The sequence below is a fragment of the Salminus brasiliensis genome, chromosome 12 (genome assembly GCF_030463535.1).
Source record: "Salminus brasiliensis chromosome 12, fSalBra1.hap2, whole genome shotgun sequence".
Classification (NCBI taxonomy): Eukaryota; Metazoa; Chordata; class Actinopteri; order Characiformes; family Bryconidae; genus Salminus; species Salminus brasiliensis.
This window is the reverse complement of record NC_132889.1, coordinates 5307998-5333191: the sequence shown is the minus strand read 5'-3', so window position 1 is coordinate 5333191 and position 25194 is coordinate 5307998. Positions and strand designations below refer to the sequence as shown.

At 43.8% G+C, this 25194-nt stretch overlaps 1 protein-coding gene across 6 annotated transcripts in view; it reads left to right on the top strand.

The window, feature by feature from the left end:
• The window catches only part of rbfox1 (RNA binding fox-1 homolog 1), a 401841-nt gene that overhangs the window by 47191 nt on the left and 329456 nt on the right, over window positions 1–25194 (top strand). The gene's annotated exons all lie outside the window — the stretch shown is intronic.

Here is a 25194-nt window from a genome sequence, read left to right as displayed (position 1 = left end):
ATTGGTAGCCTGTGATGGACTGTCGCCCTGTCCCGTGGGTATTCTCACAATGTGCCCAGTGATTCCGAGTAGACTCTGGACCCACTACAACCACAACCAGGGGGGAGTGGACGGATGGATGTCAGACCATAAATATCTCCTAGGTATGAATGTGTGAGTGAATGGGTGACTGGCACCCTGTCCAGGGGGTCTTTCTGCATTGCACCCAATGATTCAGAGTTGGCATCCGGACCCACTACGGCCCTGACCAGGAGGAAATGGATAAGAATTTGGATGGCTGGATGGATGTTGATGGACGTAATTTGCTCCTTAGTGTCAGTGTGTAAATCAATTCTGGGTTTTTGTGTGGTACCCTGCGATTGGCCATCACCCTGTCCAGGAGGTATTCTTGCAATGTGCCCAGTGATTCCGAGTAGACTCTGGACCCAGAAAGAAACTAATAGGAAGATGGATGGATGGAAGGATGGATGGATGGATGTTATGCCACAAATTGCCCCCAAGTATGAGTGTGATAAGTAGCCTGGGATAGACTGGTGCCTTGTCCAGGGGATATATTAGCGATGCATCCGATGACTCTGTGCAGGCTCCTGACCCACCGAGACCCTAACCAGGAAGAAGTACATAAGAAGATGGATGGATGCATGGATGTTACACCACAAATTGCCCCTAAGTATGAGTGTTTCAGTGAATGGTGCGATTGGTAGCCTATGATGAACTGGTGCCCTGTCCATGGGGCGATTCCAACATTGCGTGCAATGATCCCACCGTGATTCTGAATAGGAATAAGCGGATAAGAAGATAAATGGATGGATGGATGTTTTGCTGCAAAGTGCCCATAGGTATGAGTGTGAGTGCATGGGTGTGTGTGTGTGCGCCCAATGATTCCACACCCACTGCCACCCTTACCAGGAAGCAGCGTATAATAAGATGCATGGATGGATGCTGTGCCACCACCGACAGAATTACAGCAGACCAGTAGTGCCTCGCGTATCATCGCAGATCAGACGTAACCTGCAGGTGCGATGCATACAAAACGGGCTCCCTTTTAAGCTCTTTTTTTCTTCTTTTTTCAATTAAAGCACAATCTCTGCTCATCACGGTCGTGATGTGACGTTCTGCAGAAAGCTCTCCAGCTCGCAGTGGCCGTGCCTTGCTGATGGCTACAGCGGTAGCAGCTCATCAGTTGACTAATTGGAGAGGCTGTCCTCGCAGCGTTCTTTGTTCTGCCCGCTGTTTTGCTCATTTGGTGTGACAAATAGCAAGCCTGTGGAGGATGCAGGACCTGGGTGCTGTCCTGACCTATGACATCTCATTTGTTTCTGATAAATGGCCATTTTCCCAAGGTGCATGGTTCACTTGAGAGGCAATTGCCAGGTATGAGTTGCCTTCTTTTGTGACATCAGACAAACACACACACACACACCATAAAAAGTATGGCCCTCCAAGACTTTGTGCAGGCAATGGCACGTTTCAGGTCATTCTTGCCGTACCATATGTGGCACCTTCAGACATAATGATGAGACACAGGCAGGCAGTTAACGGGGAACAGTGGTCAGATTGTGTTCAAGCCATTGTCTTATTTGTGGTTTTAGGGTTTTAACAGGGTTGACGGATTAAGTGCAATGTATTTTATTTGCTGGGTGCTTCAGAGTGGGCAGAAAGAACAGTTCAAAATACAGAAAACCTTTGTCTCTCTCTCTCTCTCTCTATATATATATATATATATATATATATATATATATATATATATATATATATGTAGCTAGATATATATATAAAGGAGGTATTCTTGCAGTGTTCCCAGTGATTTCGAGCAGACTCTAGACCCACTGTGATCCCAACCAGAAAGAAACAAATAGGCAGATGGAAGAATGGGTGGATGGATGGATGGATGGATGGATAGATGTTATGCCACAAATTGCCCCTAATAGGGCGATTGGTAGCCTGTGATGGACTGTCACCCTGTCCCATGGATATTCTCACAATGTGCCCAGTGATTCCAAGTAGACTCTGGACTTACTACGACCACAACCAGGGGAAAGTGGATGGATGTTAGACCATAAATATCTATATCATATATCAAATATCATCTAGTATGAACATGTGAGTAAATAGGTGACTGGCACCCTGTCCAGGGGGTCTTTCTGCATTGCACCCAATGATTCAGAGTTGGCATCTGGACCCACTACAGCCCTGACCAGGAGGAAATGGATAAGAATTTGGATGAATGGATGGCTGGATGGATGTTATGTCGCCATCCATCCATCCTACATATTAATCTTCATTTTAACAATTCTAAGAGATGGAGGTAATATAACTAAACACATTCAGCTGAAGAAATGTCGTTAAAATCAGTTAATCAATCAAAATAATAAAAAAAAAAAATGTGAGGAAAAAGTTAGAACACCCCCATATTTATTACTACTTCAGTTGTCTACAATTAGAATCAGCCGCAGAACATCAGCCGCAGAAGATTAGAACATCATTAAAAAGGATTTCTGAGGAGTTTGTCTCATTTAAACTTTAGATATTTAGTTTGGCTTTCTCTTGATTGGTAAAGTGAGCGTTATTACCATGGTGAAATCCAAAGAGCACTCTAAGGCCTTCAGAAAGAAGGTTGTAGATGCAGATGAGAAGCCTGGGAAGGGATTTAAAAAGGTCTCAGAACACTTCGAAATCAGCCGTTCTACTGTCCACGTTGTCCACTGTCCAAGTTACAAGTGCGACAACTGCCAACATGGCCAGATCAGTCCATCCTAGCACCTTGCCGCCGTGCCACAGCTGAAGTCAAAGAACAGTATCTGCCATCAAAAAGAGACTACAAACGTTAGACCAAGACCAGGACATCTGGAACATGTGCTTGGACAGATGAATCCAAAGTTGAATTATTTGGATGCAGTAACAGCAGACAGAGCAGCATTTGAGCAAAAGAACCCATATCAGCTGTGAAGCATGGAGGTAGGGGAAGCTTTTCTGCAGTAGGACCTGGAGAGCTCTCTAACATAGAATCCACTAGGAATTCTTTATTGAATCAGAGGACGCGTGAGGAAAATGTGAGAGCATCTGTCTAAAAACTGCAGCTGAAACGTCACACAGCTGAAAAAGTTCTGCTTGGAGGAGTGGGAAAACCTTCTCCCAGTTGAGTCTGGGAAATCATTCTAGGAAACGTCTAACTGAGGGGGAATACCAGCTATTACAGTATTGGGTTTCCTCACAGGAAAACAGCATTTCAATTAATCACATCTTACAAATTAAGTTGAAAAGGTTTATTCAGCTTAATTGGTTTAGTAAAATTCCTTCCATCTCTTAATATTGTTAAGGCCCCAGATAGACATGTTAGCCATACATCATCCTTAAAACTATATATATTAATCCATATATATGTAGAATTAATCCATAAACATCTAATAAACACTGCTTTACAAGGCAGATTAGTACATAAACAACCTCAATAAATACTCTTATATGCCCCCTCCCCCCCCCGGCTCTAGACTAAAATACATTATTCTATAAACAACTACAGGAAACACTGATGTTCGACTATATCTGGAATAGGAGGAACTTTCCCGTAACCATAATAAATACTTATATACACGAGTAGGAGTAGAAATGGGTCAACTTAAAAAAAATACATATTTAATAGGATATATAAGGGTTATAAGGATCCATCCTAATTAACACTGCTATAAACCAGAACAAGAGGTTTTAGCCCATGTATAACTCCAGTAAAAATGCTAAACTGGGATAATGGGCATTAGTTCATAAACTAACCAAATAAACACTATAATAGGAAGTCTTATTTAATGAGCTGCTATTAATCTATAAACAAAGTTCTCGCATACACTTGGAAGTAGTAGTCCATAAACATCCTCAATAAACTTCCACACTGGAATAATAATAATAATAATAATGGAATAATATTAATCCATATGTTATTTCAGTAAAGATTCCTGTGTACTATATTAAAAGAAAGTAATTCCATAAACAACCACAATAAACACGTATATTCACCGGAATAGAGTGATGTAGTCCATAAACGACCTCCATAAAACTGATATACTAGAAAAATACATCCTATTAAATACTCTTATGCCCTAGAACACGCCCATAAACAACCCCTAGTGAATATACTAGAAGATACGGCTGTACATAGGAAGGAAATGGTCCATTTGCTAAAACCGACGATCTGTAGTCTAGTAGTAGTCTTTTTGGTCCTACTGGCAGGACAGCTGGCTCGAGAGGAATGGTTATCCAGCTTTAAACTCTTTGCAAAGTGTGGATTTTGGGTTGGCGAGCAGGAGTGCTGTTGGAGTCGCGGTGTCATGATCTGGTCGACCTGGTGACGTCAGTACGGGGTCATGGGCCGCCAGAGAACGAGCCGTTATCACCATCGCCACGTTATGGAGCAGCTTCGAGCCTGGTTGATTGCTGTCCCTCATTAATGTAATTGTCAGTTTTAATTATGCCCGTTCGCCGAATTCTCGTCCCAAAGCCAGTGCTGGGCCTGGAATTGTGCCAGAGCTTGCAGCCAGTGGACGTGAGCGTCGCTAACCTCTGCCTCGCGAGCTGCGGGAGTGCTGTTTTTGAATATTCCGGCAGTGTACCGGAGGCCGGGCGCCGCTGTTGTGCGGTTGTGCCGGCCTGAGCCGGCCTGAGCCGTGTGTATCTGTGCAGATAAGAGAGCTTTGAGAAGATGTCTCTGAGCTAGAGAGTACCAGGGAGACGGAGTGGGAGGGGGATTTGGGGAGGGAGGGGCGGAATAACATTTGCTTGTCGGGAGATAAACATGCTTAATTAGAATACGCATTTGTTCGGTAATTCTTTCCATAATTGAGATATTTTAATCTCTGAATATGCCGGCTGTTTGGAAAAGTCGGCCGCCGCTCCTCGGCTTGATCTGGAGCGTAAACTCGGGAAATGTGCTTTGGCACGGTACCAAGTACGGCAACGGAAGCAACTTCACCGTTTTGGATTAGAGCAATCTGCGCAAACAATGGAAGTACACAGGCTGCGGCATTTCGCCGCTAATCATTCGGAAACCTCCACCGTCTTTTTATGGGAAAACGCGGAAACGCTGCCGTTTTTCCGACATGATGAGATGGCAATAAATTAAGATGTTGGGTTTTTTGTGTGTGCGTGTTAGTGTGCGTGTTAGTGTGCAATGGAGTGGCTCCCCAGTGTAATCACACTCCAATCTAGACAACAAACTCCCGCTCTGCTCTTTAAGTCGATAGCACTTCAGACGGAGGAACAGGAAGTCTCCTGCAGCTCCGCAGAGAGATAAAGGCACTGATAGGGGATCGCCGCAGTGCAGTCATTGTGCTACATTGAGATGGGCCTTTCCGAAACTGATGGGTGCCGCCAATTTCGATCCCCGCGGCTCTCCCCCCTGAGAATGGGACGTGTAAATGGCTTTCCGGTGCGATATTTTTAAGGCGACGCTCTGTTCTGGGAAGAAAGTACAAAAACGAAAACGAGACGGCGCGGATAGATCCCGCTGCCGAGCGCCTCTGAATCTATGGGGACGTAACAGTTATTGCCACTATTTTTCAGGTTCTGCCGCAGATTCAATTTGCTATTGTGTTACTTGAAGGACACTATGTACACTTTTGACACATTCATTATCGCCAACGCCTCCAAAGAGCGATTTATAGAATAGCCCAACAAACGCTAAGGAATCAATTCTGGGAGCGCGCTGCTGCGGAGCTGACGGTGTTGGAAACGTGCATTACTTCACGTTTTCAGTTCAGTTCTTTCTTGGAGAATTGATTCTTTTCTTCAGCGGCTGATTTAAGTGCTAGCAGGCGGCCACAAGCGATTCACTTGGGTAACAACATGGGGAAATTATGAGGAGCAACGTCTTTATTCACGCTGAACAGATTTCAGTCTGGTCATTTTGGCTCTTACTGTAGCTTTTTAAATGGAAAGCCTTTTTTACTGGTTATTCCTGCATTGATTAGGTATAGACTGGACACAGGGTGGATGTGACATCACTCTTCCCGTGTCAATTGTTTAATTATAGCGGAAGACTGATGAATTTTCAGGACTTGGTGCCATTTAAGTCTGTAATTATATGGCAAATTTGATCAATTAGGAAAAGGACTACAATGTGATGAATAAAGTGTATTGCCAGTAGGGTTGGGTGGTATCCACTTTTTACATACCGCCATACCGTCAGTAATTAAAGTAGTCTGCAGTGGTTCATCATACACAGCGTCACTTTTACTGTACTACTACTACTACCACCACTACTCCTACCACTCATACTACTGCTACTACTACTATCACCACTACTATTACTATAAACACTACTGCTACCACTCTTACTACTGCTACTACTACTATCACCACTACTATTACTATAACCACTACTGCTACTACTACTACTACTATCACCACTACTATTACTATAAACACTACTGCTACCACTCTTACTACTGCTACTACTACTATCACCACTTCTAATACTATAACCACTACTGCTACCACTCTTACTACTGCTACTACTACTATCACCACTTCTATTACTATAACCACTACTGCTACCACTCATACTACTGCTACTACTACTACTATCACCACTACTATTACTATAACCACTACTGCTACCACTCATACTACTGCTACTACTACTACTATCACCACTACTATTACTATAACCACTACTGCTACCACTCATACTACTGCTACTACTATCACCACTACTATTACTATAACCACTACAGCTACCACTCATACTACTGCTACTACTATCACCACTACTATTACTATAACCACTACTGCTACCACTCATACTACTGCTACTACTATCACCACTACTATTACTATAACCACTACTGCTACCACTCATACTACTACTACTGCTACTACTATCACCACTACTATTACTATAACCACTACTGCTACCACTCATACTACTACTACTGCTACTACTATCACCACTACTATTACTATAACCACTACTGCTACCACTCATACTGCTACTACTACTTCTATTACCACTACTATTACTATAACCACTACAGCTACCACTCATACTACTGCTACTACTACTACTATCACCACTACTATTACTATAACCACGACTGCTACCACTCATACTACTACTACTATCACCACTACTATTACTATCACCACTACTGCTACCACTCATACTACTGCTACTACTACTACTATCACCACTACTATTACTATAACCACTACTGCTACCACTCATACTACTGCTACTACTACTACTATCACCACTACTATTACTATAACCACGACTGCTACCACTCATACTACTACTACTATCACCACTACTATTACTATAACCACTACTGCTACCACTCATACTACTACTACTGCTACTACTATCACCACTACTATTACTATAACCACTACTGCTACCACTCATACTACTGCTACTACTACTTCTATTACCACTACTATTACTATAAACACTACTGCTACCACTCATACTACTGCTACTACTACTACTATCACCACTATTACTATAACCACTACTGCTACCACTCATACTACTACTACTATCACCACTACTATTACTATCACCACTACTGCTACCACTCATACTACTACTACTATCACCACTACTATTACTATCACCACTACTGCTACCACTCATACTACTGCTACTACTATCACCACTACAATTACTATAACCACTACTGCTACCACTCATACTACTGCTACTACTACTATCACCACTACTATTACTATAAACACTACTGCTACTACTCTTACTACTGCTACTACTACTACTATCACCACTACTATTACTATCACCACTACTGCTACCACTCATACTACTGCTACTACTACTACTATCACCACTACTATTACTATAAACACTACTGCTATCACTCATACTACTACTACTGCTACTACTATCACCACTACTATTACTATCACCACTACTGCTACCACTCATACTACTACTACTGCTACTACTATCACCACTACTATTACTATAACCACTACTGCTACCACTCATACTACTGCTACTACTATCACCACTACTATTACTATAACCACTACTGCTACCACTCATACTACTACTACTGCTACTACTATCACCACTACTATTACTATAACCACTACTGCTACCACTCATACTACTACTACTGCTACTACTATCACCACTACTATTACTATAACCACTACTGCTACTACCACCACTACCACTACTGCTACTACTGCTACTATTACATCTACTACTGCTACTGCTTATGCTGCTACTATTACTACCCCTACTGCTACTACTGATTCCACTTCTGCTAATACTAATATTACTACTACTACTGCTGCTGCTACTACTATTATTAGTACTGATTCTGCTCCTACCACTACTATTAACACCACTTTCACCACCACCACTATTACCACTACTGCTTCTACAACTACTATCACTACAAACAAAAATGGAGATGTTTTGTATTGGACAGCAGCCAATACAACAACCATATGGGAAACAGAAACTATGATTGAACAAGTCCAATCTTCCTATTGAACGTACGAATCTGATTTGTCTGAGTTGGATACAACCCGACAGAAAGTCAAGGATGGACTATTTATTATTGCGTCATTCTGTACTCCGCACTCCGCAATTCTGTAGTTCCAGCTCTTTGTTTTCTTAACAAGCCATGTTGTTGTCAGTATGGCCAGCGAGCATCTGACACAGAGGATTCGTGCTACATTACCAGCCATTTGTGTTTTGGCGTCCCCTGTTAAAAGCAGACCCGGGCTCAGGGAACATACAATACTTCTCATTACCGCTCGTGTTTGAAATGGGATTTTAGGAGGGAAGTCTGTTCACTTAACCTCGGTGAAATTATGAACACTTTACTGGAAAGACGTCGGGGAGATAAATCGGTCCTTGGGAAATGGCAAGCAATTAAAAGTATATTAGCTGTTCAAGGCCAAAAATAATTAAAGCTCTTCGACCATTGTGTTTTAGAAAATAGCTGCAGGCAGCAATCATAAGAGGTGCAGCCAGTCAAAAGTCGCAGCATACATTAAGCGCTCTGCCATGCCCTGGCTACAGTGGAAGCAGAAATGTGCTCGCCTTCAAAGCGCCCCTTTGATTTCATGCTTTCCGTCTTTTTTTACGGAGTTATAGCTCCTGTCTCCTTTTCTTATGTGAGTGTGTCGTTTCACTGGTTTGAAAAAAAGGGGGGGGGGGGATTGGTGATTGGATCTGCATATTTAATCGCGTGCAGGAAATTCTATCGCAGGGGCAGAGCAAATGGAAGCGGAGCGCAGATGAATATTCCCTAGTCGGCTCGTTACTGCCGTGCGAGAATACGCATATCGACATAGCTGAGAGTCTTGCGGCGCATTGCAGGATAACCCCTGAGGACACGCGCCACACACGTAGGGAAGAGAGTGGAGAAAATAGAGAAAAATGATGGAGGAGTGCCAGTGCTCGGCTCAGATAAACATCATGGAAAAATGAATTCCGAAGACTTTAATGGAGTATGTGTACACTGTTAGCGTGCCATTCACTTTCCAGGCCATGCTAAGCACGGATGAATATGTAGGCCTAAAATTAGAACAGGGTTCTAATCTCAGCTCAGGCCGTGGTCCTTGGGGCCGATGTCCTGCACAGATTCACCTTCTTAAACCTGGCAGTTTACAGATTTGCAGTTGATCCAGGGCTGGTTATAATGGCACCTGTCAAAGGAGTGGGATCTACAGATCATCCAGCAAGTAATCAGCCAGTTCTTGGAAGCCGGAACATGGGCAAGCATAAGGATCTGAGCCGCTTTAACCCAAAAGAATGTAATTGTGATGGTTAGACGACCTGGTCAGAACATCTACTAACCAAAACATCAGGCAGGTCTTGTGGGGTGTTCCCGGTATGCAGTGGTCAGTACCTACCCAAGGAAGAACTACCGGTGCACCAGTGACAGGGTCATGGGCTGTCAGTGATGTGGTTCGTGGAGGCTCCACCTCAGCTTATAGACCTTCAGAGGCCTTGTTGAGTTCATGGCAGGTCAGCGCTGTTTTGACCCAGACAATATTTGGCAATATTTTTAATGTTATTGCTGATAATTGTTCCATATACTTTATGTACAGAAGTATTGGGACACCTGCTCATTCATTGTATCTTCTGAAATTAAGGGTATTAAAAAGAGTTGATCCTGCTTTTGTTGGAGTAACTGCCTCTACTGTCCAGGAAAGAAGGCTTTCAACCAGATTTTGGAGCATGGCTGTGAGAATTTGATTGCATTCAGTTAGTGAGGTCAGGATGTTGGATGGTCGTCTTACGAGAATGTCCTGTAGACTGGGATTTCTGCCACTGCTGGTAGACCTGTATGACCGTCCTCTTCCAGCGGTCAAAAAATGACACAAAAATGATTGGCCAAAAGGAGTGATTGCATCTGGGCGTGCCAAAGGCCGTAGTGTGAAGGAAGCAGCTGGAAGAGGACGGTCATACGGGTCTACCAGCAGTGGCAGAAATCCCAGTCTACAGGAAATTCTCGTAAGACGACCATCCAACATCCTGACCTCATTTACCCATTTTCAATTCACATGCACTGCATCAACTCTTCTCAAACTATGAGTCCCGTCACTCACCCCACATGTATTTATAGTTATAGCCTAAAGTTACTACCACCTTAAACACGGTCACAAGGTGACTATTTCCTTGCCTGGGGAGCATATCTACATACTGTATATTTGCCCATTCATTCACATTTACATTTATCCAGAGTGATGTACATTTGAATCCTGTTACACAGGTAGGAGAATTTAGTGTTTTGAGTCTTGCCCAAGGGTTGTTATTGGTGTGATGGGCCCACCCCAGCCAAAGAATCGACCTCCATTCTGCCATATATATTAATATTTACATGTATATCAGCTCTCAGTGCACAATAAGTAGGCATGCCCTGTTTAATAGTAAGGGGTAAAGAGAGGTTGGAAAGCGGTCATGGTAAAGGGGCTGTTTTAAGTACACTTCAGGGGGACTACAACAATACAACAATTTGGTCCCTGAGAGGCTGGTGTCGATGGTAATGTAAATGCGGTAGCGGGGGTTTAACCGGCCTGCCCGCTGCAGGCCTGCGCCTTCCCCACCGCTTCAGCCGCTGTCTGGGGCCCGTCTCGCTGTCGGACAAATCTCAGCGGGCTGGATGTGCTCAGAGGCGCTTCTTTCCACTTCAACGGGATTTGTGTGGACGAGACGAGTGCTTGGCGAGCACCACGGAAACATTATACTGCCCCCCCGGGAGGCGGGATGGATCGGGGCTTTATCTGCTTTCTGATCGTGCCCTTGCCTGGCGATCGCTTGTTTGCAGCGGCTGCACGTTTTAGAGCCAAACCGGCATTGATATTATAAATATCAATAAAGAAAATTAGAAAATTCCTGGAATGTTAGAATTTAGCACATTTTAGGGGAGTGTCTGAATGAGGAACAAATGAGGAAATGTGAGGTGATTTGCGGTTAAACAGTTCAGCAGTTCAGCGGTCATTTCTAATACATACTGGATACTACAGTGTTGAAGTGTGTCTGATGGACCTAGGCCTTCAGTTCGGAGATTGGCTTGTAATATCATGGCAGTGCTAAGATAATGGCAATGCCTGAGGACATTTTTCGGCTGTTAATTACATGTTATTGTAGCTGATGTTAGCTAGATGTTAACTAATGTTTCTCTATCTAAGTGTTCTACATTAAACATGTTAATTAAATGTTAACTAACATTACTCTAACTTACTTTAGCTAGAAGGTAAGGAAGGTTACACTAGCAAGATGTTAACTACGATTATTCTTGCTGATTTTAGCTAGATGTTAAGTGACACTGCCCTAGCTAATGTTCATCAGATGTTAACTAACCTTAGATGTTACTCTAACCTCTATATGTTAACTAATGTTACTCTAGTGACCCTTTCTAGATTAAACATGTTAATTAGATGTTAGCTAGTGTTAGCTAGGTGATAAGTAATGCTACTCTAGCTGATATTACCTAGATGTTAAGGAAGGTTACTCAAGCTAGATGTTAACTAGCATTTATTTACTCATTTTACTCTATTTAACTGCTAATGTTACCTAGATGTTAATAAACACTCCTCTAGCTCATGTTAGCTAGGTGTTATGTAACATTTCTCCAGCTGATGTTAACTAGATGTTAAGTAATGTTACTGATATCTAATGTTACCTAGATGTTTACTGACATTATTCTAGCTGGTGTTAGCTAGATGTTACTTCTATATATAAACTAATGTTACTCTAGTTAACCGTTCTAGATTAAAAATGTTAATTAGATGTTAACTAACATTACTCTAGCTGGTGTTAGCTAGATGTTAACTGACATTACTCTAGCTGGTGTTAGCTAGATGTTAACTGACATTACTTTACCTGATGTTAGCTAGAAGTTATCTGATTACTCTAGCTGGTGTTAGCTAGATGTTAACTGACATTACTTTACCTGATGTTAGCTAGATGTTAACTGATTACTCTAGCTGGTGTTAGTTAGATGTTACTTCTATATATTAACTAATGTTACTCTAGTTAACCGTTTTAGATTAAAAATGTTAACTAGATGTTAACTAATGTTCCTCTAGCTGATGTTAGCTGGATGTAAACTGACATAACTCTAGCTGATGTTAGCTAGATGTTAACTAACATTCCTCTAGTTGATGTTAGCTAGAAGTTAACTAATGTTCCTCTAGCTGATGTTAGCTAGAAGTTAACTAATGTTCTTCTAGCTGATGTTAGCTAGATGTTAACTGACACTACTCTAGCTGATGTTAGCTGGATGTTACCTGACATTACTCTAGCTGATGTTAGCTGGATGTTACCTGACATTACTCTAGCTGATGTTAGCTGGATGTTACCTGACATTCCTCTAGCTGATGTTAGCTAGATGTTTACTGAAACTACTCTAGCTGATGTTAGCTGGATGTTACCTGACCTTAATCTAGCTGATGTTAGCTAGATGTTAACTAATGTTCCTCTAGCTAATGTTAAGCAGATATTAAGTACTCAAGCTGATGTTTACGTAATGTCAGAACACATTAAACAAATTATATCTTGTTAGTTTTTCTCAAAACTTCTCGACACTCATCTCAACTGTACTACATGTCAATGTAGTAAAAAAAGAAATCTGGCCCATATACGCGGGGGTGATGCGTCAGATGCGTTTGACCATCTGGCTGGCCCTGGCTAAACACAGTGGTTTATGGCACAGACTATAAATGATCAGTTTTGTTTGATCATTTACTTTACATATGCATTACACATCTTAAGTCTTAAGTCAAATCTTGAGTCTTAAGCCTTCAGGTCCTGTCTGTCTGGCTTCTTCCATGCCTGCCTAGACTCTGCCATCACCCTGGCTGGTTCTAGTGTGTGTTTATCTGTTCTGTGGCGTTCTGAACGCTGCAAAACACACACACACACACACACACACTCTCTGAGACTTCACTCCCGAAGTCAGAAAGGCATAGACGGAGGCTTTCCTGATGATTCATACCCCATGCTTTCGTCTGCATGGGAGGAAGCTGGGAAGAGCATTGCCTCTTCCTCGACTACTGCTGAAATAGCAGCTGATGAAAGCTGGCACTCTCCCAGCAAGGTAAAACCCCTGTCACCGCTCTGAAACCCAGCGCAGCACAACACTGCGTTACATAACGACGGAAAGGAGCAAATGCATACCTCGTATAGACACAGGGAACGAATGTGTAAGCTAGCGTTTTTTTATGCACTGTCATCAGTGTGGGTGTAATTTAGTTGATTCTACACTGATGAATGAGGAGTTATGATTCAGCACACTCTTTCCACACTCTTTCATCACCCTGCTTTGCCCTGAAGACTTCAGGGTCTTACACTAAGTAGCTTACGTAGAGCAGACACTCAGGGTCCACTTTATTAGAAACCCCACTTGCTCTCCCACTTGAGGTACTTTAGGTAGACTATATAGGAGTACAGTTACAGACTGTAGCACATCTGTTGCTACCACCACCTCCACACACACACATACCATTTATCATCAGGTAATGACCACTGATGAGGTCAACAGTATAATTTACTAGAAGGTAGGGGGTCTAAAAGTGGGTGAAATCAGGAGGGGGTCTGATCTGAGACGCATTTGAGCCACATGTTATAGCAGTATAAACGCATCCGTCTCACCAAGACTCACTCCACAACCCAAACTCCTCCCAGTACAACCCAAACTCCTCCCAGTACAACCCAAACTCCTCCCAGTACAACAGAATACAACCAGTAATAATTGCTGAGCAACCAGCAAATTTGCATATTACATCCCACACAGCGAGCGGATTTCAGTCTGGCTAACCCGAGACGCATTAGACTAACCAATGAAAATCTTATCAGGATACAATCGAGATACTCATGAAGAGTCTCATGAAGTGACCAGGTGTAAACGGGGTTTCAGGTTCCATCAGGGGGAGATATTTTATCAGGACTGTAAATTATCCTCATATATATTATTAATATAGCAAGTCTATTAATTAATGGAACATGAGGGTCTAAATGTGAGCATGTTGTCAAACACGCCTTGTTTGTTAATGCAACTCTAACTACTTGAGCTTATGTTAACTAGATGTTAACTAATTTTGCTCTAGCTTGTGTAAGCGAGATGTTCACTAATGTTAGTCTAGCTGATGTTAACTAGATGTTAACTACTGTTGCTCTATCTTATGTTAGTTAGATGTTAACTGATGTTCAAGCTTATGTTAGCTAGATATTGAATAATGTTACTCGGCTGATGTTAACTAATGTTAGTCTAGCTGATGTTAACTAGATGTTCACTAATGTTACTCTAGCTGATGTTAACTAGATGTTAACTACTGTTGCTCTATCTTATGTTAGTTAGATGTTAACTGATGTTCAAGCTTGTGTTAGCTAGATATCAAATAATGTTACTCGAGCTGATGTTAGCTAGATGTTAACTGATGTTCAAGCTTATGTTAGCTAGATATCAAATAATGTTACTCGGCTGATGTTAACTAATGTTAGTCTAGCTGATGTTAACTAGATGTTAACTAATGTTACTCTAGCTGATGTTAACTAGATGTTCACTAATGTTCAAGCTTGTGTTAGCTAGATGTTATCTAGTACTACTCTAGCTGATGTTAACTAAAAGTTCACTATTGTTACTCTGGTGGAGTTTATCTTATCTACATGTTAATGGAGCTGATGTTAACTAGATGTTAACTACTGTTGCTCTAGCTTGTGTTAACTAGATGTTAACTAATGTTACTCTAGCTGATGTTAACTAGATGTTAACTAATGTTACTCTAGCTTATGTAAGCTAGATCTTAACTAATGTTCAAGCTTATGTTAGCTAGATATTAAATAATGTTACTTGAGCTGATGTTAACTAGATGTTAACTAATGTTAGTATAGCTTATGTTAGCTAGATGTTAACTAATTTTGCTCTAGCTTGTATTAGCTATATGTTCACTAATGTTACTCTAGCTGGTGTTAACTAGATGTTAACTAATGTTTAAGCTTATGTTAGCTAGATATTAAATAATCTTACTCGAGCTGATGTTAGCTAGATGTTAACTAATGTTAGTCTAGCTGATGTTAACTAGATGTTCACTAATGTTACTTTAGTATTATTGTAGCTATATGTTAACTAATGTCAACCTAGCTGATGTTAAAAAGTAAAACAAAAAAATCTATATAATATAGCATATTAGGGGAGAACTTGAGGTCTTCTCTAAGGGACGCCCGCCCATGCCGCCCCCCCCCCCCCTTCCCAAGGGCCTGCATTGATTTAAAATGCTACACCTTCTTGCCAAATCAGCACGGTGCTACGCTACTTGTAATTAATATCATTAATAAATTGTTCACTATTTAATTGTCTTAGTTCTTGTTCAGTTATTAGGCTCTTAATTTCTGAACTGCTAGGCGATGAGATGCCATGATTGCAATCATGCTTCATCTCACATTGATAAATGAGCAAATAATGAATCTCTAAACGTTTAATAAATGTGCCTGATTAGTGAAAACACAACCGTTAGTGATTTATCCGAATTCTCTTCCAGTCAAGCAGTCCGGAGTAAATATAGATCAGTGGCTGGACCGGTAGCAGAAGCGTTTTTGACAAGGTGCTAAATTTACTTTGGATGACAAAAATATCCTCGCTTCAGCTTCTGCTTTTCTCTCTCTCGCTCTTTCTCTCTCTCTCTCTCTCTATGTAATCATCAAAGTTTTAAGCTGGCAGAATATAGAAGAATTAAGCTGCTTGGATAACATTCTGATGAGCCCTCTTGCAGAGTGCTGCGAAGACGATTTGAATATCTTTGAGTATTTTCAATGTTCAGAAGGGCAGAATTGATTCATTAATGAGGTATTATTTGAAAGTTCCTATTTTAAGCGGAGGGGGCGAGAGGGTATTTAGTATTCAGACAGCCCGAGATATTTTTTTGGGCTTGTGCTTCTCAGCCCAAGCAAGAGCAGATAAACGGATAGGCCTGCGGGAAAAAAGGAGGGGGGGAAAAAATGTAAATATATGCTCTCTGCATATAACCTGGTGAAAATGAGAGCAGTGGTTATCCAGAGGTTTCCTGCCTCCATCTTTTCCCTCACAACTTTAAAGCCTCGGACTCAAGTGAAAGACGCCCGAATGAAAGGACACCGGAACAGGGTTTAGCTCTGGGCCAGAAACACCTTGCGCGGACGCGTCAAGGACTCTTAAATCCTTGGAGAACTGAGTTGTGACTTTGTCTCTGCGTGTTTGCTTTACCATAGGTGCAAATGGTCAGCATGTTCCGGTTTAACCCTGAGAAGGTGCAGTGATGCAGTGATGACAAAAGCACAGGCACTTAATAACATAAGGATGAACTGAAAAATGTTGTTTATTTATTATGTTTGTCAAATGCTTCCCCCTTTTGTCCCAGTCCCCCCTCATAGCTCCCCCTAGCCCTAGCGATGCTCCCGACACTAGGAGGGTAAAGGCTTAACACATGAGTGTCTCCTCTGATACATGTAAAGCCAGACGCCGCCTTTTTTCAAACTGCCGCTACCGAGGCAGCCGCCATGCTCGGAGGAAAGCGTCTGCCTGTGCTAGCCAACATTGCTTCAAGGGTGATAAGGGGAGAGAGTGCCATCTATCCACCTGGACAGAGTGCTGCCAGTTGTGCTCTCTCAGACTCCGGTTGCTGATGATAAAGCAGCATGGCTCGGGAATCAAACTCGTGACCCAAAATACACACTGACTGAATCTCATGTTTTGCACACTGACTGACTTTGCACACTGTCACTGCTGGAATTTAAAATCAGTCAGCCCTCTGGGCCCCATGCTTTTGCCTCTAGACTGACCACTCTTAAGATATCTTGAATCTGCCAGATAAAATGATAAAATATTCTGCAGTATTCAAATGAAAGGGTTCCCCATGATTTTATAATATGCTTGAGGTCAGGACTTTAGGAAGGCTATTCTATTGCTTAATCCATTCCACATCCACCTTTGACATCACCTCCTTCTTCATTAATACATTCACTTTGTGCAGTGTAGCAGTTCCAAAACAACCCCAGATGCTCACACGATGTTCCCACCACCATGCTTAACAGTTGGCACAGTGTTTTGGGGGTTGAATGCCTCACCTTTACTTCACTTACTTCACTGAATGAAAAAAACAACAACATTTTGGCCACACTTTGGTGGAATTTGGACATCAGTACAAACAGAAAAGGTCAGTAATTCATCATAATGTAGCGAGCAAATCAAGCATTCAGCAAAGCAACAGTAATAACAGGAAAAACAAATGCTAGGCTGCGATCAGTACAGATCAAAACATCAAGGCTGTGGTGAGGTGGACGGGCTGACTGGTGTGGGAATCAGACGATCAGAGGCTGGCCGGCAGCTGAATATGTCGGCCGTGCTGTCTTCGCACAGGGAAGGTGATGGCTACGGCGAGGGAAGTGAAGGCTAATCTTTCACTGTAGAGGAGTCAAAGAGCTGACACCTGAGAGAGAGAGAGAGAGAGAGAGAGAGAGAGAGTGGCACAGCCAGGGCGAGAAAGGAAGTGTGGGTGGGTGGGTGTATGTGTGTCGGTGCGTGTGAGAGGCTCGGTGGGGAGTGTTTGTGTGTTTCCTTTAGCCTGATGGGTTTGGGCACTATCTTCACTCTCTGACATCTCGTTAATTCCGACCAATACAATATTTAATGAAGCTGCAAATTGCAAAGTAGGTCAGCGGAGGAAAACAAACAACAACAAAAGCATATGGCGGCTGCTGAATAGACTTTGCCTTTGCTGAATTCTCCTGGAACGAGCCAGCGACCTCAATCAGGCCGAGGCGGCTCTTTTTTGTGTCACCGGCGTCGCGGTTTTCCCTCTTCGGCATAATGGAAGCCACCATCTTTTGCCTTGCCTGTATTTGCAGTGCATTAGGGAAGGAGAGGGTGCGAGACAATGACAGTGAGAGCGTGCGAGAGGGTGAGTGATGGCTCTTTCAGTGCTCTCTCACTCTTGTCCATGGCCTTTCACAACTTATTAGAGAGCCTGGAGTGTGTGCCAAGCGGTCGGGGTGGGGATCAGCAGGCAGCAGCAACAGGAGGTGGCTGGGTTGGGGGTGCGAATCCCGGCCCTTTCGGACATCCCCGCCATCTGCTGAGGAAGTGGCCACAAGCTGGCCGAGCGACTCCGGCTGGTCGGGAATGATGCACGCTTGCCCTGCCTGACCAGAGAGGCTGCCTTTGGGGGTGGGTGGGGGGTAGGTGAGGGGGGTCGAGTGTCGCCATGACTACGGCGGCATGGTGCAACTGTCATAGCACCCAGCTATCGCATTGTTGACACTTCATTGTGGAGTCAAATTGTTGACGACTGTTGATATGGCGAAATCGCTGGATGCAAATGTGCAATTATCCAAATGGCGAAATGGCTGCAATTTAGGCCTTTGTTTGACTCCCACTCGGCGTAACAGATAGTACGGCCTACAGTCCCACTTCTGTGGACAGCCGTGAAGCGTTCGGATGGCAGGAGTGAACAAGTCTTTTGGAAATCTAGACAGAAATTTTAACTTCTACCCTCATATAATAAAACACACAAGTGAGAGCAAGTGAAAACCACTGATTGTCTAGTTACAGTGGCACCTGTGAAGGGGTGGGATCCACATATTAATCAGCTAGTGAGTTCAGATTTTCATTTGCCCCCCTCCTCATACCACCACCTCAGCCCAGATGCTTCATCATTTCATAGAGAAAGAGATATAGTGCAATACACTGAAGCGCCCGTGCTCTTTACTAACTACCCAAGTGGCGCATATCTGCATTTGCCCAACAGTGGCAGCAGCCAGGAGCAGAAACTGATTAAAATTGATTAAGCTAGCCAACAATAAAAATAAATTCATATAAAAATTGCTGTGTAATACCATTTAGTTTTATTATTGAATGTTATTTTTAAAATATGTATTTTTTAGCATGATATCTTGGTGCTCTTGAGGGCCCCCTGGTGGCGTTGGGGCACTAAGCGGCTGCGTAATTCGAGTATGCTCTGGGTCAGCTCATACCACATACCACAGGACACCTTTAGAGGTCTTGTGGAGTCCTTACCTTAGGTAAGAGCTGTTTTGGAGGCATGAGGGGGGCCTGCACAATCGTTGGTTGTTAATGGCGATATCTTGGTGCTCTTGAGGGCCCCCTGGTGGCGTTGGAGCACTAAGCGCCTGCGTAATTCGAGTATGCCTTGGGTCAGCTCATACCACATACCACAGGACACCTTCAGAGGTCTTGTGGAGCCCTTAACTCAGATAAGAGCTGTTTTGGAGGCATGAGGGGGGCCTGCACAATCGTTGGTTATTAATGGCGATATCTTGGTGCTCTTGAGGGCCCCCTGGTGGCGTTGGGGCACTAAGCGACTGCGTAATTCGAGTATGCCTTGGGTCAGCTCATACCACATACCACAGGACACCTTCAGAGGTCTTGTGGAGCCCTTAACTCAGATAAGAGCTGTTTTGGAGGGATGAGGGGGGCCTGCACAATCGTTGGTTATTAATGGCGATATCTTGGTGCTCTTGAGGGCCCCCTGGTGGCGTTGGGGAACTAAGCGACCGGGGATTTGGGGGCAAGAAAACTTGATCGGGACATCGCTATTACAAATGGCAGTGCTAAACTGCTGTAAGCTGAATATTCAGGTATACATATGTATTTATATGCATATTTATGTAAAACGAGTTTTTTATGACATCACAAAAACAGTGACTTTATTGCCATATATGGGAAGCACATATTTAATGCTAAGCTAATTTTTCTACGCTTGCTTTTTCTATCTCTGTTTATTCATCCACATGTGGACATCCAGTCTAATGAGGCCTGACATGGAACACAGCATCCTTTTTGAACTGAAGACACGGCAGTGCTGTATGGCGAATCAGTTTGGGTCTAACCGCATCGGCGATTGTATCTTCGCCTAATTGAATCATGAATCATTACGCTCCGGCTACTTCTGACCTGTTCACGCGCTGAGACGAGCCATGGCACGGACGCTGCAGCTGTTGTCAAGTAGTCGCACCCTTTTCTTTTCCCCCTGGGACTTCTATTTGTTCCTGCTCGGCTATCTCTTTTTTGAATCTCCCCTGTCACTTGTGTCCCCGGCAGAGCAGTGAGCAGGTTTCTAGATAAAAGGGACGTTTCATTTTTAGATTAGCAGAGAAAATAACTCCTATACATTGTGATGCATATCACAGGCCGCGTTCGAAGCGTGAGGTGTGTGCCGATGCGGTCACGCACCCGCTGCTCGGAGACTGCTCACGATGCATAATTTAGCTCCCTCGGAACCCGACGGCACCCGCATTTGCTCTGACGTTTTAAACACACTTCAGACTTTCCAAGACAGACCCCGGAGGGTGCGGCGAACTCCGAGCAGCCCTTGAAGAGCGCCGGGGTTGCACACGCAGGGATTCAAAAGCTGTTTCTACTCAGGGGGGGTGGGGGGGAGCTACCCAGGAGGCTTGCTGCACATTCGGATGGTGTGAATACACAACGTGTTGAGTATTTGCTGTAGTCTGTGTGGCCAAACGTTTGTGGCCGTCCGCTCATAAGGGTCAGGAACACACCTGGGGGTGAGAACATGCACCTGTAGTGGTGGGTAGCCACCTAAGAATCCTTGCTTAAGGCCACTTCAGCCATGGATGCTGAAGGAAAAGAAAGCACTGGTCTTTCATCTGCCCCACTCCCTGCCAGTCCAGGGGATAGAACCAGCAACCTTCTGGTGCCGATCCCACTTCTCTAATCTTTACCTCATGACAGTGTTGCTGTTTTTTTCAAAAGGGCGTTGTCCCCATTCTGCTGCAGCCACAGCCTTAACACCTCAAAGAAGCCTCAAAGAAGGCTTTCTACTAAATTGTGAAACACTGCAGTGAGGATTTGATTGCATTTGAGGGAGGTCTGGTACTAATGTACGACTGGATCATTTGTTTTTGATCATGAAAGCTGCTTCAACTCATATCAGAGGTACTGAGCGACGGTTCATCGCTCCAGGGAACATAGGTCCACTGCTCCGCAGTCCAGTGCTGTGCGCTTTAGACTCTTTTAATCCCATGCTTGGCATTGGGCATGCTGACCTTAGGGTCCTGTGCAGCTGCTCCCGAGTTTCCTGTGCTATCGTCAAAGCTCTCCTGTGCTGTGTCAGCTCTCGATGCACCTTATGGCAGATGAAATCACTAATGTGAAATGGTGTCTGTAAACATTTGGACATGTACTCTTTTTTATATGACAAATCAGGCTCTACCCAAAGTCGCTTCACAGATGACCAAAGTGGACGAGATGCGGCTTCCCATCGCCATCCCTGCACCGGCTCCTCTACCTTGCGAAAGCAGGCGCTGCCTTTCCGTTGTCTTGACCATAACCTTGACATTTGCGGAAGCAGCATCTCTCGCATGCCGTCGTCGCTCCTCGCGGCTGCCGTCCGTCTGCTATGTTAATGGGAGCGTCTCGCTCCGGGGTGTGAAATTTTAATGTGTCATTTTGGCGATAAAGGTGGTTAAACAGTCCTGGGTTATTTCATTCGAGGCAAAGCCGATGAACAAACACCAGGCGTTTTCTCATTATGCCCCACGAATTGACTGAGAGCCGCGAGGGGGGTGTCAAGTAGGGAAGAGTGGATGGAGATGCAGTTTCTTTGTTATCACTGCCATCTCCTGGCCCGTAGTGATCACTTTTGGGGCTGGGCTCGCTCCTGTATATCCTCACCGAGCCTGAGAAAAAGACAGAGACAGAGAAAGACTGTGAGAGAATGACAGCGGGGAGGTGGTTGGGGGGTTGTGGGGGCTGCTTGGTGGTATTATGTTATCGCCTTCGAGAGCCATGAATGCTAATAAAGGAGGTTTGGAGTGGCTTCACTGAATGCGTGCATAATGTTTCGATTAATAACCCGAGCACAAGCGTTTGTTGTGGTTTACAGCCTCCTTCCCCCTCCCAAAATTCACATTGGTGGCTTAATTAGCGAGCTGTTCTGCAAACGGCCTGGATGCGCTTTAAAAGGCGAAGAAGCAGATGTACACACATGAGCTTTTCCCACAAAGCCAAGCGCTTGTGCCGCTCCGAGGGCGCTCCGCATTCCAGATCCAGCTCTCAGCTGAGCGTTTGTCTGAATAATCCGGCTATTTGTGATGGAAAACTGTCAGCGCTTCACGATCGGCAGGATCCGTGGGATCCGTGGGGTGCGAATAGCATCTGTAGCTCGCCTTCAAAAACATTCCGCTCCATCTGTCGTCAACAAGTCGATTAATTAAAAAGGAAAACATTCTGCTCAACGCCGACCAGCCAGCCATTCGCAGCGCAATTCCGTGTGATTTTTTGGGGCCTACCGTCGCCCTTTACCAACCCCCCCCCCCACCCCCCTCCCTTTCCCCACTTGCCGACTTTTAGAGTTACAGCCACCTTGCCGCTCTCGGCACGCCGTGTTTGATTGCAGTGTTGGCACGGAGGGCACGGCCAACCATCAAAGCTGCCCTTTCCCGCCATTTGCATAGCGTTTAAGGTGATCCGGCGCCGGGGCGAGGACAGGGAGCCGTAAAAAACGCGGGGCGAAATTACTGCTTGCCGACTTGAAGTGGAAGGCATGTCAAGATGTTAATGGCGTGGCGCGTGACGCCGGGACAATTGATATTCCCGGAGCGCGCCGGGAGGTTAAGCGTGTTAACAGCGGAAGCTTTCCCAGCTCGAGCTATTTGCAATAACATTACTCATAAACATGTGTTCATTAATCGAGGTGGGGGTCGCAAGGGTCGAATTCCGGATGCCGACAGGCAGGAGGGAAAAAAAGAAAAAACCCTGGAAAAAGAAAACTCGGGCCAAAACACCTGCTTCAGCCCAGATCGATCCGTTCCTTAAACAGAAGAAGTGACGGCGGCAACAGCAAGCAAGACGAGGCCTTTTGCCAACACAAGAAATACATACTGGTTGACTAATGCCCACCTGCCTCTCTCGCAGGATCCCAAAAAGCGGAGACTAACAGCTGCTTAAATAAGGACCTGAGCACGGCGAGCGAAAGACGGATGTTGTACCTTTGTGCGCTCATTGCCTTTAATCTCCGCAGCTTGCTGCTCGGGATTAAAAAAAGCAGGAGGACTGGAAGTGCTTGATAGACTGTATGGCTCCCAAAGCCTGACAGCGAAGTGTGTTTGGCAGCGAACGCGAGAGTCCGGGCCAAAGATGCAACTGTAACTGGGCGACAGAAAAGCTGTAAGGGTTTTTGATTATTTTTTTTTCCTCGTCTTTGTAAGAATAGGAATAATGTCTGTCAGGCTTTGCATCTCACATTTCACAGCAGACCCGAGTTGCTTACAGCCCCGTTTGTTTGTTTATGCCTGGGATGGCGGCTTCCTGATTTGTATATTTTGTGGATGCATTATGTATAGAGCTAATCCGGTCCAAGCAACAAGGAATATATATATATATATGATGTGGACCTGGTTTGAGGAGCATTACATATATATATATATGTAATGCTCCTCGATATTATATATATATCAGAAGAGATCCATGAGTATGTATATATATATATATTCATGGATCTCTTCCGAGCCAATCTTGATGTGGACCTCCGTGATGTGGACCTGGTTCGAGGAGCATTATATATATATATATATATATATGTAATGCTCCTCAAACCAGGTCCACATTAAGATTACATATATATCTATCTATCTATATATATATATATATATATATATATATATATATATATATATATATATATATATATATATTCATGGATCTCTTCCGATATATATATATATATACAGTGAGTCCAAGAAGTATTTGATCCCTTGCTGATTTTCTTTGTTTGCCCACTAATAAAGACACTATCCTTCTGCACTTTTAATGGTAGATATATTCTAACATGGAGAGACAGAATATCAAGACAAAAATCCAGAATATAATTTTAAAGAATATATTTTAATTAATTTGTATTTCAATGAGGAAAATAAGTATTTGATCCCTCTTGCCAAACACACTCAATACTTAGTGGCAAAGCCTTTGTTTGCAAGCACAGCGGTGAGACGTTTGTTGTAGTTAACCACAAGTTTAGCACACACACCAGGGGGAATTTTGGCCCACTCTTCTTTGCAGATCCTCTCTAAATCATGAAGGTTGGTGGGCTGTCGCTTGGCAACTCTGACCTTCAGCTCCCTCCATAGATTTTCGATCGGATTGAGGTCTGGCGACTGGCTGGGCCACTCCATGACCTTAATGTGATTTTTCTTGAGCCAATCCTTTGTTGCCTTTGCTGTATGTTTAGGGTCGTTATCATGTTGGAAGACCCAACCACGGCCCATTTTCAGATCCCTGGCAGAGGGGAGGAGGTTGTCCCTCAGGATTGTGCGGTACATGGCTCCATCCATCTTCCCAGTGATGCGGTGAAGTAGCCCTGTACCCTTGGCAGAGAAACACCCCCAAAACATTATGCTTCCACCTCCATGCTTGACGGTGGGCACAGTGTTCTTGGGGTCATAGGCAGCATTTTTCTTCCTCCACACATGGCGGGTGGAGTTGAGGCCAAAAAGTTCAATTTTGGTCTCGTCTGACCACAAAACCTTCTCCCAATAACTTGGTTCATCTTTCAAATGATCATTGGCATACTTGAGGCGCACCTCCACATGTGCTCTCTTCAGCAGGGGTACCTTTCGGGCACTGCAGGATGTGAATCCATTGTTGCGCAAAGTGTTGCCAATTGTTTCCTTGCAAACTGTGGTCCCAGCTGCCTTCAGGTCATTTGCTA